Raw genomic sequence first — 15858 nt, 5'->3', positions numbered from 1 at the left:
TGGTAGTAATTTTCCCCTTAGGATTTTTGGACACCTGTCCTTCCACTGGCAAACCCTCAAATACTGTGATCTGCAATATTCTCTAACAATAGAGAATATTATTTATATGCAGCAGCACATTAATCCTTTGATCAATTCCCCTGATGGGAAAAACCACCTGCTTCACCTGTAGCCAGGAGTCGGGAGTTGGCGTATTTGTGGTTGACCTTCAGGTTTGGCAGCATTAAGGTTCACAGTTTCTCTGTTATTTCAACTTAATTTTCCTTTTAATTTGGATTTGATTTTGGGCCTGGGTGAAATCCTCTTTTTAAATTAACACGGTAATCCTAATACTCAGATTTTAATCAATACAGAATGAGTTTAAAAGTATTCTTTCTCCTTAGACCATAGATAAATCGGTAATGAATTGGCCTCTTAAAGATTTCCAAACACAACCAGTTCAGGGATAGTGATCACCTATTGTTAAGGATGTCTTCCTTTCACCCCTTCTGATCCACTCTTCTCTCCTCTCTACCCTCCCTCTGTCCACCTTGGAGGCTGCCTGTGAGGACTGCACAAGAGCTCCTGTGCCCTCTGACTTCCGCCAATGGCAGAGTCCCAGTAAGAGATCCAAGGGAGTGATGAGAGTGAGGTCAGGCTAATTATTCTCCTGGCTCCCTCCTTGTAGGGTTGCCTTGGGCTGCCTGTGCCCCTCGACCTAAGGTCATGGCATTTCACTATAAGACTTTCTCCTTTTGGGTTCCTGTAATCAATCCTTCCTCTCATCTCGTTTCCCCTAAGAATGGTAACTGTTGCTGCCACCAATCTCAAAGTGTAGCAGTATCCTTGTAGTTCCCCTACATTGTGTCCATATCTTTACAAACAGTCCTTTTCAAATAAATCTCCACAAATTATCCTAATTTGAATGTGCCATCTGTTTCCTGTTGGGATACTTTCTGATACAAATGTTATCATTTCTTGGATTTGGGGTACTATCAATTATTTTTGACAAAGTATAGGTAATCACCTGGATAGGCAATGGAACAGGCACAAAATAAAAGAAGTTAGCGCCTTCTGGAGGACCTATCATGTGAGATAGACAAGCTTCTCTTTTACTTTATTCAGTATTCAATCAACATTTATTGAATAGTTATTGTAAAACAGACATAGTGTATGGATCTCAGGCAGATACTAAGGGGAGCACTATTTGATCCCTGCTGTCATATATTTTTATTTTAACTGTATATTTACAGAACATTCTAGCTGTTCATATAATTGTAATTCATAATCCTAGAACAAGCAAAGATGAAGTCCCTCTATCCTAGCCTCACACAATTGCCAGCATTAAACAATGGGTTAATTAAGAGTATCTCCACCACCACCACCATCATCATCATCATCATCATCATCATCAGTCCGTAGGGAGATGCTCATGTGCTCATGAAGGGCATGGACTTTGCTTTATTCATCTTTAGAGTGTTAGAACCAGAACCACATAGTGCCTTCTGGAGCCTGCAGGCGACTTTCATTCTCTGATTTGTTTTGTTTTGTTGGGTAATACCACTAGTTTCGTAAACCTCTCTACTGCCAAGTTTCAAAACCCCTGTCGCCATTCTTTGTGGTTCTGGACTGAGTAGGGAGGTGTCAGCCTGATTTCTGTGTCCCTACAGCCCAGGATGCTGTAGACTCTCAGTAGTCCTTAGTAGTCTCCTGCCTTGGGAGCTTGATATGAAAGCAGAAAATCACCAACCTGTCTGGTTATGCCTGATGCCTGGTCCTGGCATGTTCTGTTCTTAGTTCCCAGCTCCTGGTTCTGTACAGTAACCTCTGTGATTCTCAAGCATGACTCCTGAGCCTGTAATAGGACCTCTTTTGTGCTTTTCATCTCTCTGGATGGGAATCTTGTAGAATGTTAAGGATATCTTTATGGACAGATAGAAGATTTCAGTTGAGCACAAATCTTAATGTTAACATTCAATACAACATATTCAATGGATATTCTTCAGGAGAAGGGACCTTTGGTTAAATAGATTTGGGCAATTGTCTTAAAAAGTTTCTTCACTGTAGGATATGATATCTCAGGATTGGTGGCTACATTTGAGGAAAACCTGCTTTATATAGTTGAGTCATAGTCACTAGAACCTCAGGCTATAGTAACTTCCCTACATTGCTCTCAATGTTTGCTAACCCTGAAGAGCTGTTAAAGTCTGAAGACACAGAATTAGACAGGTCAAGAAAGATGTGACTCTCTCTACCCTGTGCTAGGGGGAGAAATGTGTGTGAGTGACCCCGTCCTGTTAGGAAAGCCTCCTGGTTATCTTTAACATGGTTATGTGATGATGTTTTGGCAGCCTTGCACTTCATGCTCCTAATGGAAGACATCATTTATCTATACAACTGCCAAAAGTCTCCGAGATATTTTCAAGGGGTGGAGCTGGGGCATCATATTTTCTGATGACCCTGTTTGAATCTTTCAAGTGCTGTGGGAGCAGCCAGAAGAAAATTCATTGCACCTTACTGCATTGTTGTAGTAAACTGCACAAGAGTTTTGTAGAAAGTTTACTTTTACTCTCTGGCCTCCTTTTCTTATCCTATCTCCTGCTGCAACTGTATGTCAACTCCTGCTCTAAGTATATCTCCACTCTTTTTTCTTTCTTGACTTCTCTTACCCCGTCTCCATGGGTGAGCAAAACATAATCTATAGCCGAATGGTTTCATCTAAACCAGAGTCTGGGAACATCTGGACACATTTTGATTGTCACAACAGGAACCATTGGCATCAATGGGTAGAGGATAGGGATGCTGCTACACATCCTACAATATACAGGACAGCCCCGGCCCCGCCCGCAATGAAGACTGATCTAGCCCCAAATCCCTAACCTGTCCAGTAGAACATTCTGTGATGATGGAAATGTTCTGTACAGTTCTTATTACTGTATGTGGCTGTTGGGCGTTTGAAATGTGGCTAGTGCAACTGAATTTTTAATTTAATTTTAAGTTAAATAGGTACACTATAGTTAGAGGCTACCATACTAGACAGTATAAATCTAGACCACAGGTCCACTATACCTTGGCTGACAAACAATAGGCAAAAACGGTTGGTACCTGAGAGAGGGAAGGGTCAGTGAGGGAATTTAGAGGAAGCTGCAAGGGGAGTGCTTTCAAAGAAGCCATGAGACTGAAGACAGTGTTGGTCTCCTGTGGCAAAGACAGAATGTTTGGAAAGGCCTCATCATCTAGAAGTTAATATGGGGCAGGGCTCAGAAAGCCATGTGTTGCCTTGTGTTGAAGATAAAATCCTATGTTTATTTCAGAGTGGACAGAGAGTTGGATAAATTGTCCAAGAGGAAGAAAAAGCTTAAGTTTGTATACTAAAAGGAATGGATGTGGAGGAAAGAGATGACAGTGGATAAAGTGATGGGGAGAATAGATAAAGAAATATGGAAGGAGAAGGTGACTTAAGATGGGAGGAGGGCTGGAAGAAGAATGTGGCCAAGATAGGTGAAAGACATGTTCCATGGAGGAAAATTAGTTTTTTCTTCCTTTTCCTCCTCTTCCACCTCTTTTTCCTCCCCTTCCCCCTCCTGTTTATCTATTTAGATTTTTTGTCTGCATCCATGTGTATCATTCAGGGTCCCAGCAGGAAATACATGACATACTTGAATTGGAATGGCTCGAGGAGTTCATAAAGTGACTGCTTACAAAGGTATAGGCACAAGGTCAGATGGCACAGAGGTGTTGCGGGACCTCAGGACTGGTAACAGTGGGGTGTGCTTACTACCTCTAGGATCGTGGTGCTAGGGAGTGGGCCACTACTGGGACCCCGCCCCATGGAGGACTGAGGACAGGGCTGCCTGGCAGGAGTTGTAACCTCTAGTGATGGATTCAGACATTTATAGGAGATCTGGCTAGTAGGAAAATACTCTGACTTCACTCTCCCACTTCCTTCTTGCAGTCTCCCTCCCTCCAGGGCTCCCCTAGGCCAACACCAACCAGAAGCCAGAGTACAGGTAACCTCAGTGGATGTGGTACATACAGGTCAGCCTCCCAGCACAGAGCAGTACAGAGAAGTGTATAGATGAGATCAAAGGGAAACAGGAGATATCCAGTATACCTTGCATACTCTTTTTTCTTTCAACTTTCTTCCCTTCTTGCTGTCTATACATGTGCCTTTTTTCCCCACTGTTATTCAAGTTTAACAAGTTTAACTCCAGCAAGTGCATGTGTAGTATTGGTGTTATAACTCATTGGGATGATTTCTCAGTATCTCTGCCCTGCCTGCCTAGCAGCAGAGACTCAAGCTCTCTCACATTTCAAAGGCCTTGCTTCTAAAGGTCAGTTTTCTGTGCTGGTCAGCTCTGCACCTGTAACCAGTGATGGAGTAAATGACAGATGACCACACAACAGTCTCCAAAAGAACTTCCTAAGGGTGTTATGTAATACTTACCTGTCAGTAGGTGACATTAGAAGTCATAAGGGCATTAAAAGGCAGTGGTTTTCAAATTGCTTAGAACTTGAACTTCCTGACACAGTGGAAGGATTTAATCACTTAGGGCAGAGGTAAGAAGGCCAAAACTAGTTTGGAAATAGAGATACAAGTGATGCTTCAGAGATGGAATGTATAGGCCTGGACACCTAGTTAGATATGGCATCAATGGAGAAGAAGTGAAAAGTAAAGATCATTTCAGTAGTCCAAATCTGAATAATTTAAATAACAGTGATATCATTAATTAAGGAAAGACAACAAAATAAGTAGCAGATTTCTTTGGGAAGTTGAGGAGTTATGCCTAGGGCATGTTGAGCTTGAAGTGGTGGCAAGACAGTCCATGGAGATGTCATAGAAGCTATTAAAGATGTATGTCTGGAGCTCAAGAGAGCAGCTGAAGTTAGAGAAACAAAGAAGTGTTTAGGATATAGAAATGGGTGAGATCCCCAAAGGAGAGAGGAATAGAGTTTCTCAAACTAAGATCATCATAAGAATCACCCTGGATATTAACAAGTTGACTACCTCCTCCAGAGACTTGTGATTCAATAGGTTTGGCACAATCCAATTGTCCTAGGAATATTTGTTTTTAATAAGCACCCCAAGTGATTCTGATATACTTTGAGAAGCACTATATTTTAACAGAGAGAAGTTTAAGAGACTAAAGTAGAAGACTGGTGTTTTATCAGGTTAGAAGGAAAATGAGTGGAGTGAAAAATAAGAATGAGATGAGTAGAAGGGGATCCTATGTTGTGCCACATTAGCCAAACCAAGGGAAGGCAGAGTGAGGAGGTGAAGAGGTGGGTGGGGACATGGAAGGGGTATCAAGAATGTAGCAGTTAACAGTATTAAATGCTGTAGGGCAGATGTTCTCAACTTTTTTTGGTCTTAGGAACTCTCTGTGTGCTTAAAAGTTGAGGATCCCAAAGAATTTTTAAGTGAGTTATATCCAGTAGTGTTATGGTAGAGCAGTTGTCCAAAAAGCCTGGATTTGTGGCATTTACCTATTTCTGTGGTATAAACTCACACCATGGACTATTTCAAGCTATGAACAGCTCTCTTGCAAACTGATAGGAGCCAACCGTAACACATCAGTATATATCTATTGATATTTACCACAAAGAGATTTAAAACTAAGATTTTAAAATATTTATTTCATTAAAACATAATTATTCATTATACATTAACATAAATAACATATTTTTATGAAAAAAAACGTCTAAAACAAGAAATTTAGTGACAAGAACATTATTGTTTTACATTTTTACAAATCCTTTTAATGTCTGGCTTAATAGAAAACAACTGGGTTCTCATATGGATTTCTGTATTCAATCTATTGTAATGTCACATGTCATGTAGTCTTTGGAAAACTCTACTTTATACTCATGAGAGAATAAGTTAAAGAGATAAATTCCATCTCAGTATTATTATGAAAACAGTTTTGACCTTACAGACGCTCTGAAAGGGTCTCAGCGACCCCCAGGAGTCCTTAGGCCATTCTTTAAGAACTACTGCTAAATAGGAGTGAGCCCCCAAATTTTATTGGTTACATATACTATTAATATTATAATATTATTCTATTCTATGGAATGTGTTATATATGTATAATAGAAAATATTTTATTATATAAGAATAGGCTATTCTGTACTGTATTAGATATGTTGTGTACATTATAAAAATTATACAAAACAAAAAATTTTAAGGTTAAAATTAAAAACATTAATAAAAGTTAAAAATTATTTCTTCCTGCACCCCAAGTAGTGTCTTCCATAGGACACATCTTGCTAGAGACCCATTGTTGTAGAGGATGAAGATGAACATAAGGCCTTTGAGTTTGGTGAGTTGAAGGACTGTGTTGTCAAACTTTGAGAAAGCAGTATCCATAAAGTGGTGAGTATCTAAGTAACATATACAAGGAGTGAAGGGAGTGATGGAGGGTGAAGAAGTTGAGACAGACTGCTCTACCACATAGTAAGGGACAGAAGGACAGTGATTTGATTTTCTTGGCCAGGCAAGGGCTACATTTTGAAGCCCTTGGAAAATAATTTAAAGAAGCCAATTATCAATGCAAGCATAAGTTATCATTGACTTCTCTCACAAGAGCAAGATAAACAAAACAAAGTCCTTGGTAGATACTTTAGAGATGGAGTTGGACAATACAGATAGTTAAGTTACATGGAGCTTTGTTTATTCTAAGTAGGTCAGAACAAGTCATTCTAATGGTTTTGAATTGACATCAACAGGCAGGACTGCCTCTATTCTTGCAAATAGGTACTCCTCTTTGCAAATTAACAATTTTCCACAAAAAACCTATTGGAGATAATCCTTGGCAAAAATGATAAATTATGCCCAAAGTGGCACCCACCCACCTTCTTGCTAAATATTTCTTTCCCTCCTCCAGGCACATGTGCTGCTTAACACGGGGACTTTATTCTGAAGACATTATGCTGAACTAAATACCTCCAGATCCCCAGAGAGGGCTCATAACTGATGTTATCATAGCTGATAACATGTTAATATGTCAAGCATGCAGAGACATATGCATTTTTGCTGGCCATTCTCAGTGGGAGAGAAGATTTCAGTAGCCAAAAGAAGATATCACTATTGGATTTTTAGTGACTGTAAAAGAAACATAGGAGCCAGGCACAAACTTGCCAAGCTAAATGAGGGAGGCAAATATCTAACCCACCAGCTTCAGAGCTGTTTGGGGCTTAATACACATTGTATATTATGATGACAGCAACAAAAACATGTTTTATTAAGTACCAACTAAATACCAATAACTGTGTTATGAGCTGACTCATGTGACCTTATTTAGACTGTGAGAGAACACAGCAAGGTAAATGGTATTATCAACATGTTAACAGAGTATGAGGCTCAAGAAGTGAGGAAACTTATACAAGGTTGTCTAGCTAATAAAAGGAGGAGCGCAAATCCATAGACACAGAATCTCTCTTTTACCGCAGTGATATAGGTTAGCCATACCAGTGATGATCCAAGACAATGGGGCATTTAAGACATTTGCTTTTGATTTATAGTTTTCTAATGTAATTATATAACAGATTAATTGTGCCAACAAAAAGTGAGAAAGTAAGTAGGTTGTAAATAATTTTTCCTTCTTTTTATCTTTCCGCCAAAACACACACACACACACACACACACACACACACAACACACACACACAACACACACACACACACACACACACAACCAAACAAACAAACAAAAAACCACATCTCTCAAACTTGGATCCAAACCACATTTCTTAGAATCCTCTAAAATGCTTGACTCAGGTTTATGTCCTCTCCCAAAGTCAAATTACTCTGCTATTGCCCCATCCTTATGGAGAGTGAAACAATAGCAATGGCTTCTTTGATTTTTCTCTTTCCTCACTATACACATATGGGTTTTTTCTCATAAATTGGAATTTTAATTTTTTATGTCAACGAAATAACCATTTATCAATCTCTTGCTCATCCTGGTGTCAAGAAGTGGGCAGTTCTTTTCCCTGACTGTCTTAAGCAGAAACGTCAAGGGAATTTCTGCAAGAGGGATTACTTGGTACCTAGTAATTGTTTAAATTGTTTGTTTTGCTTATTTGCCTGCTCTTCCTGTGTCTGCTGTCAGTGATTTTCCACCAAGATGGCCTAATCATTGTGGTTCAAACTCCAGGTTGCTATGGTGAAGTTGCTTCTACTCTCTGCCACACTTTCTTTATAACACTTGTTCTTTACACAACTTATTATTAGACTCTAAGAGGTGATGGAAGATGGTCTAGGATGATTGGAATGATCCTATTGGCTTTGTGAAAGCTTGACCACACACACTTGGAAAACCAGTAAACTTTTTATGCTAAAAGGGATGCATCATTCTTTTGTGAACCTGGAACAAGAATGACTTGACACATCATAGACACATTTATCAACTCCTTGAGGCCAAAAATGATGAATTATTCTTCCATGAACTCTCAGTACCTGGTACAAAGTCTGCTTGACATATAGTAGGCACTTGTTTATTAAATGGAAAAGATATCAGCAGCTTGATCAAAATGTCAGCAGAAACACCAAAAATGCCAAGTCTACTAAGGCCAGGGCACCTGATTTGTGAAATGGGGAAGAACCTATTATAGATTTATGACTACTTGGTATTCTCTAATTTCCTGTTTCATGGTTTGTATTCTGTGATAGTTTTAGATCAGGGTTGAAAATAGATCAGGATCAAACTTTTTCTCTAAAGGGCCAACTAGTAAATATTTTAGGTGTTATATGCCAGCCACATATGGTCTCTGTGGCAGTTACTCAACCATGCCATTGTAGTATGAAAGCAGGTGTACACAATATCGAAATGAGTGAGCATGGCTGTCTTCTAGTGAAACATTTTTTTAAAAAAACAGTCTGCAGGCTGTATTTGGCCCAAGGGCCAAGGTTTGCCCATTTCACATTTTAGGGATTGAAATTTAATGGACTTCTAAAGCATATCAAAAGATACTTTATGAATTTTAACTAGACTTATTGTGGTGATCATTTTACAGTATGTACAAATATTGAGTCATTATGTTGTATACCTGAAACTGATGTTATATGTCAATTATACCTCAATTTTTTTAAAAAAGGTATGTTGTGAGTTAGCTTCCTATCTTGAAACAAAATTACCATGAATAAAAGCCTTTAAAAATAGACATGGCCTCTGTAACCAGTAATGTAGGTCAGTGGATTTGGCATGTAGGTAAAGTGTAGAGAGATAGGGGTTGTGTTCAGCGAGATCTCCCTTTAACTATTAGTTTAAGAGTTTGGTTATTAAGAATTTATACCCTTTGGCCCAGTAATTTTTCTTCTCGGAGTATATAATAAAAAATAATCATTAATGAAGGCAAATATTTATGTACTGATGTGTGACATATATAATTTTAATGACTTAGGAACCATTTACATGTTCAACATTACAGTTACAAGAATGGTTAAGTATATTCTAATATATCCATGTGGGAAAATATATCCATTATCAACCTCCCACTACAACATTTTTGGATCCCAGGGCATGAAGACAAATGGAGGCTCACATAACAAGTCTAATTATTTAAAAATTGTAAATAAAACTACTAAACTGTTAGAGTATGTTTCATCCTCCTACTCTGGCAAGTATACCTTTTAAATGATAAGGAAGGCTAGGTTTAAATTTAGAGTTCTCAGACTTTGGAATTTCATGCTGGAATGTGGTGGCATAGAGAGAGCAGCCCCTAATCTCCCCAACTCTGTTTCAGCCCCATACCAAGAGGAGCCTTCCACATACTTGAGGACACCAAACCCTCATGTTCAAAGTCCACCAAGACTCTTGGACCACGTGGCCATCCTTGGGCTGCACAGTCAGCCCTCGGGGATGGTTCTTAGAAAGAGATCTAAGCAGGGCCTTTTGGTCATAGGATTTCAGGATTCCAAGTACCTTGAGAATGATCTAGAAGAATGACAGAGACTCTGTGTGGATACATCCTCCATCCCCGTGGACCCTTTCTCTTGTGGAGAGGGGTATAGCAGGAGGTGGGCCAGAGCAAAGCTATGAAATTCTGGGTCCTCGGCCAGGATGCCTGTGCCTGGTTTAAGGGCAGTATTGCCCATTACAATGTCTAATAACAGGTTTTAAAAACATGAGAAATGTTTTAATGTGATTTTATGTAAAAGAGGTTTAATAGTAAAAATGCAGACCGATCTCAATTATGTGAAGAAAATGTGTACAAGAAGAACTGGAAGAGAAAAAGCAGAACTAGAAGGAAACATGTTGGAATGTTAAATGTAATTGTCTGAGTGCTGAGATTAGAGCGATTTTTTTAAAGTACTTGAACTTTTTTTCTACTTTCCATGTTTCCCACAATAAGTGTGTATTACATCGATAATCAGGAGAAAAATAACATAAAACACCTCCTAAAATTTTGACCAAGAGTGTTATTAAATGTAGCATAGTACTACAATAATTGGTTTTCTTTATCATAGTTTTCAGGAGGTTGGAAAAGGTCAGTTTTTACTCTCCTTTTGATCTTTAAAATAGCATTTACTGCCTTTCTTATGATGAAAGCCTTAACAATGAAGGACATGTTAAAAATGTGTAGAGGAAGGCAGTGTGGAACAATGAGGGCAGATCTTGGTTTAGATCTCATACTGACTGTTTACTAGCTGTGTAACACTGGGGAAATCTTTCAACTTCTCTGAACTTCATTTTTTTGTTTTATTTTGTTTTTTTGTGTGTGTTTTTTTTAATGGGAATAATAATAGCTACTTCATAAGATGCTTGGGAGAAGTCATGGTAACAGCATACAAAGAAGACTTGTCCAGTAGGCCATCGGTGTTCTTTCCTTCTCTGCCAGCCCCTCCCCCATTCTATGACTTGTATGCTGGGAGTAGAACAGAGATAAAAATGCTCTGTCTTTCGGGATGTTTGCATATTAGTGGAAAAGAGACCATGTAAAGCATATAATAATCAGCAGAGAAGAATATTCAAACTGAATCTAAGTGTGTGTAAACAGTGAGGGGAAAGATAGTTGTATTTGTGGTTTGGGGACCATTGGCAATTCATTTTTTCTTAGTCTGGTGAGAGTTTCACCCAAGTAAATGATGTTTAATCATATATATTAAAATATCTCAAACCAAAACATTAAAATAACTAAAACAAGAACTCCCCAGAGACTATTACTGGAATTTCTGCAATCTTGGAAAAATTTGCTACTTGGATAGAAAGGCACATGCCATAGACAGAGCTCTTCAAAATTCACTTAGAAGCTAGGTGGAGGATATAGTTATTAATTTTACTGTAGCGTGAGTTCCTAGCTATAGGCTGCTTATTGTACTAAACCAGGGAAACAGGTTCGTGACAAGCAAAAAGCAAATCTGCTACCTCTAGCTCATGTGTTATTGACGGCATTTGCAAAACTAGGGCATGAGCAATTTCCTTTTGTTACAGTCTTTGTCTAAGTGATGGAAGAGAGTGATGTGGCACAAATTACAGAAAACCAGGAAAGGTGCAATATTATGTTTAGAATACTCTTAAGATTACAGCTGAAATTTCTCTCCCAGATCTTTTTGTCATTGCAAAGACATTGAAGAGATGAAGTCAGAATTATTGGACAGAACACCACATGCCTTTGTTCTTGGAACTTACTGAGCTTGCTCTCTCCTGTGTTAACTGGCAGTAACAACCACCTCTTGCTATGGTGCTCTTATAAAAGATAATAGGTAGTGTTTCTAGAAGTTATATTAAGTTGTTGAAAAGAGAGTTTCTATAGAAATACAATTATACTGCCATTATTGTTATCGTTACTTATTACCATGACTTTTTAGAAAACTGATCTTCTTGTTACTGTTTCTGAGCAACTAGATATGAGTTTATTGAGCTAGGCACCCTCTATCCTCAGACAATTAAAAAAACTTCCTATCTCAAGTTATATACTATTTAAAAATAATTGCAAACTCATTATACAATAATTTTGTAATAGTAAAACAAATATCTGTTTATCAGGTGTTTTTCATGGGACAAAGAATTATGATCTCCTACTTATATTCCTTCCAGTTGTGAAATGAGAGTTATTGAGCTGAAATGGAGTCAGTTTTTCCTCTACCTGTTACATCTAGGCAATCTTGGTTAGGTGTCCAACCCTACTGATCTGTTTCCTCATACAGAAAATGGGGCTATATCATGTGCCACAGCATTGATGTAAGGGTTAAACGAGATGATATCTGTGAAAATAACCATGTTAGAACTTAGTAGTATACTAGAAAATCTAAATCTGTTTTAGTCAGGCCACAACTAAAGAAGGAAGTTAAGGCAAAAAACAATAAGTAATAGTGGACTAGTCCTTAAATTTAGATAAAGACCCCATAGTCCCTAGAGTTTCCTGTCAGGTTTTTTGCTTTTGTTTTTCCTCCAGATATAGACAGCACACTGACCTTAAAGGCTCTACCTTATCCATGCTAGATACTTTTAATTTTGTCCCTCTTAAAAAGTGGTCTAGATTTTTCCAAAGAACTAGTGTGACCATGACAAGGCTCATATCTGTGGGTGGAAACCTAGTTATAGTTGATCTCTACCTTACAATATCTAAAATTTAGAAAACTCAAATCAAATGAGTATGAGACTCAGTTACTTTTTCTTGCATATTCTGTTCTTTACCTTCACAAAGAGGGAGTAAGTGACAGGTAAATATGCTAACGTCAGAGATTTATTCCAAAAACAATTTGTGAGATGTGTCAGATGCAGATTATAGTAATAACTCTTTTAACCTCATAGGAGTAACCAGGGCTCTCCATTCCATATATAAAACGTGCTTACCAGGTGCCCATGGACAGCACACTGATGGCTGAATGGCTTTGGCACCTGTGACAGTTTGCCATTGTTTCTGATTGCAGCAACATTTCATTTCCTCACTTCTACCTTCCAAATCTCACACCAACCTCCTCCACATCTTCCAACTCTAATCCAGAACTATACAGGGAAGAGGAATCTGGGAAGCATATTTTCTAGGTTAACCAAGCTGGCAAAGCCCAAGCCTGCACACCCACTTTAACTGATCTTTTTCAGTTAACCAACCAATCATGGATCCCAATCATGTCACATTAAAAAGGATTCCACTGTTAGCAGCTCTACCATTTACGTTTAAGCATGTTGATAAATGATGTTAAGAAATTATGTCTTAAGACCTTCTAATCTTATGTTTTATCTTCAGAATTAACAGATAAAAGTTGAATTATTCTATAGTTTTAGAGTTAGGGTAATTTGTGGGCTAGGATTTTCAGTTTTAGTTACAGAGAAAAAGTAATTCCCCTTCTCACTTCTCTTGGAAAGCCCATAATGGCAACTAGGAGAACAAGAAACAGATTTTTAAAAACTCCAACTTTAACAAACCAAGAAGACACCTGAAACCCCAAACTATAATACATGAGAAGGCACTGCCAGATATAGCGAAGGTAAAACTAGGGGAGGGGTCAGTCCTTCTAGAGGAAGACTCTGTAGCTGTAGATCTGAAACAAAGCTGGCAGAGAAGTTAAGTAAGTGGGACACCCTTGGGGGCAGAACAGTAATATGTTTAGAACAATGACAATGGGTATCTAAGCTGATGCAAGTGCTTCCCTGGAGCTGGATCAGCCTAAAGAAACAAGGTAGTTGAATATGTTTAGAACAATGACAATGGGTATCTAAGCTGATGCAAGTGCTTCCCTGGAGCTGGATCAGCCTAAAGAAACAAGGTAGTTGAGGCTGAATAAAGAATGTCAAGAGAAGTAATATTTGTACCAAGCAGTCTGTGAGCTCCACAGAGTAAAGAAAAGAGACTCAATGTTTTGAATAGGCCTTTAACTACTGCTCTCTTCTGATGAGGACAAGTTAAAGCTCAAATAACTCACACATACAACCTGTATCAAAGAGTAAATTCCCACTTGTTAAAAATATGGTCCTAGTCCTTTCCTCACATGAATCTACTGCAAACTTCTGATCCTAGAAAAACACCTCGTTCAAGAATGAATAATGATTCAAAAAAGAAACTGTATGGACTATGTTCAAGGTTACAACTAGAAAACAGAGAAAAATGGTAGATGAACACTGACAAGGAAAAAAACGTTGCCTCAGACAAACATAGCAATTGTCACCAATACAGTAAATATGTATAAGTATTTAATATTATAACCATTGCTGAAAAGCAAGTGCTTAAAGCAAAGATATAAGAGCTCAGGGAATATATGATAAATCAATAGAAGAATAAATGGGGTAAAACTCAGAAAGAAACAGAGGAGAAAAATAAAACTATTTTAGTGACAAAGGACGACTTGGAAGTGGCACGCAAAAAAGAGGGACATTCTGGAAGCACAATAAGGGACAGGAAGGAAGATTGAAAAGAAAAATCAAAATGAAATAATATGAAGAGTTTAAAAAGGATTACAGGGAAAAAAATACATATGGATAACAAGCAAAAAAAAAAAGGTAGTTATACAGATGTATACAGATGTATAACTACTGTACTGAAAGAAGATTTTTTAAAAGGATGAAAAGTAATATTTAAAGATGTAAGAATCTATCAGGAACTAAAGGAATCTTTAGATTGAAAACATTGTTTCCCAGCTTTTAAAAAATTAAAGCACAATAATCAACATAAAGATATATCTTACTAAAGCGAATGGATTTCAAAGATAAAGGCAAAAGGATCAAGTCATCTGTAAAGGAGGAAAATCAGGCAAGCCTGAGACTTCTATAGAGCAGTATTCAATTCTAAAAGATAGGTAGTTTACATAGATGTGCAGAGAGAAAGTATGTCTCCCTACCCCCAAATTTCATACTTAGGCAAACTATCATTTAACTTAAAGGTAACAGACAAATATTTTTAAACATGTAAAAAACTCAGGAGTATTGCTCCTAAAAGTCTTGTAAATATTGAATAAACAATCACAGAATCAACTGGAGAAGCATTTAACTATGGAAATAAGACTTTAAAATATCTCGGAAAAGAAATAAATTCTAAAAACCACACAGTGAGCCACTCTGAACAAGCCCGATCCTGTCTGATCTCGGAAGCTAAGCAGGGTCGGGCCTGGTTAGTACTTGGATGGGAGACCACCTAGGAAAACCAGGTGCTGTAGGCAGAAAAAATAAAAAATAAGGGATTGTAAGCTGACAAGTTCCTTGCCTAAAAAAATAAATAAATAAAAACCACACAATGATATAAAAAAATCCTGAGACAATTTTGATCAACTATACAAATTTTAGAATATGAATGGTAGGTAACTCTATAGACAAATGTATTTATCAATACTGACCTCAGAAGACACGTAAAATGTAAACTTGCCAATCGCAATAAATTAAATAGAGAAAATTTTGAAGAACTACTGTCCAAAAGAGCATCAATCCCAGATATTTCCATGGAGCAATTCTATTAAACTTCTAAGAAAAAAAAATTTCAATTCTATTTAAACTATCTGAAAGAAAGAAAGCTTTAAAAGTCTTTTTATCATGCTATCATGTCAGTGGTATCAAAACCCAACAAAGCACAAAATGGACAACTGCAGATAATTTAAAAGAATGACATACTATTACAAAGTGGGGCTTATTCTAGGAATTCTAGAATTGTTCAGATAATTTCCTGGATTAATGAAAAAGCATAAGATTACCTTCATAGATTTGAAAAGGCACTTTGTAAGTTCAACAGTTGCCCTGGGTTAAAAACTCCTAAAAAATAGCAAGAGATGGATACATCCTTTGCATGATACACTGTGTATTCAGCCCCAAACCAACATCATGCTTAATGGAGAATATTAGAAGCAATCTGAATAAGAGTGTTTACTTTTACCAACTTGATTTATCATCGTGGGCTACTAGACAATGCAATTAGAAAGACAAAGAGATAAAAAAATTTTTTAATGGAAAAA

The 15858-nt window shown here is 37.7% G+C and overlaps 1 protein-coding gene and 1 pseudogene across 9 annotated transcripts in view; both read left to right on the top strand.

Moving 5' to 3' along the window:
• GREB1L (growth regulation by estrogen in breast cancer 1 like) overlaps positions 1-15858 on the top strand; it is a 225124-nt gene that overhangs the window by 57967 nt on the left and 151299 nt on the right. The gene's annotated exons all lie outside the window — the stretch shown is intronic.
• LOC111739882 lies at positions 14958-15075 on the top strand (annotated as a pseudogene).

Source organism: Pteropus vampyrus, unplaced genomic scaffold (genome assembly GCF_000151845.1).
Source record: "Pteropus vampyrus isolate Shadow unplaced genomic scaffold, Pvam_2.0 Scaffold55, whole genome shotgun sequence".
NCBI lineage: Eukaryota > Metazoa > Chordata > Mammalia > Chiroptera > Pteropodidae > Pteropus > Pteropus vampyrus.
The sequence above is the reverse complement of the archived record's forward strand: the minus strand, read 5'-3'. Positions and strand labels throughout refer to the sequence as shown.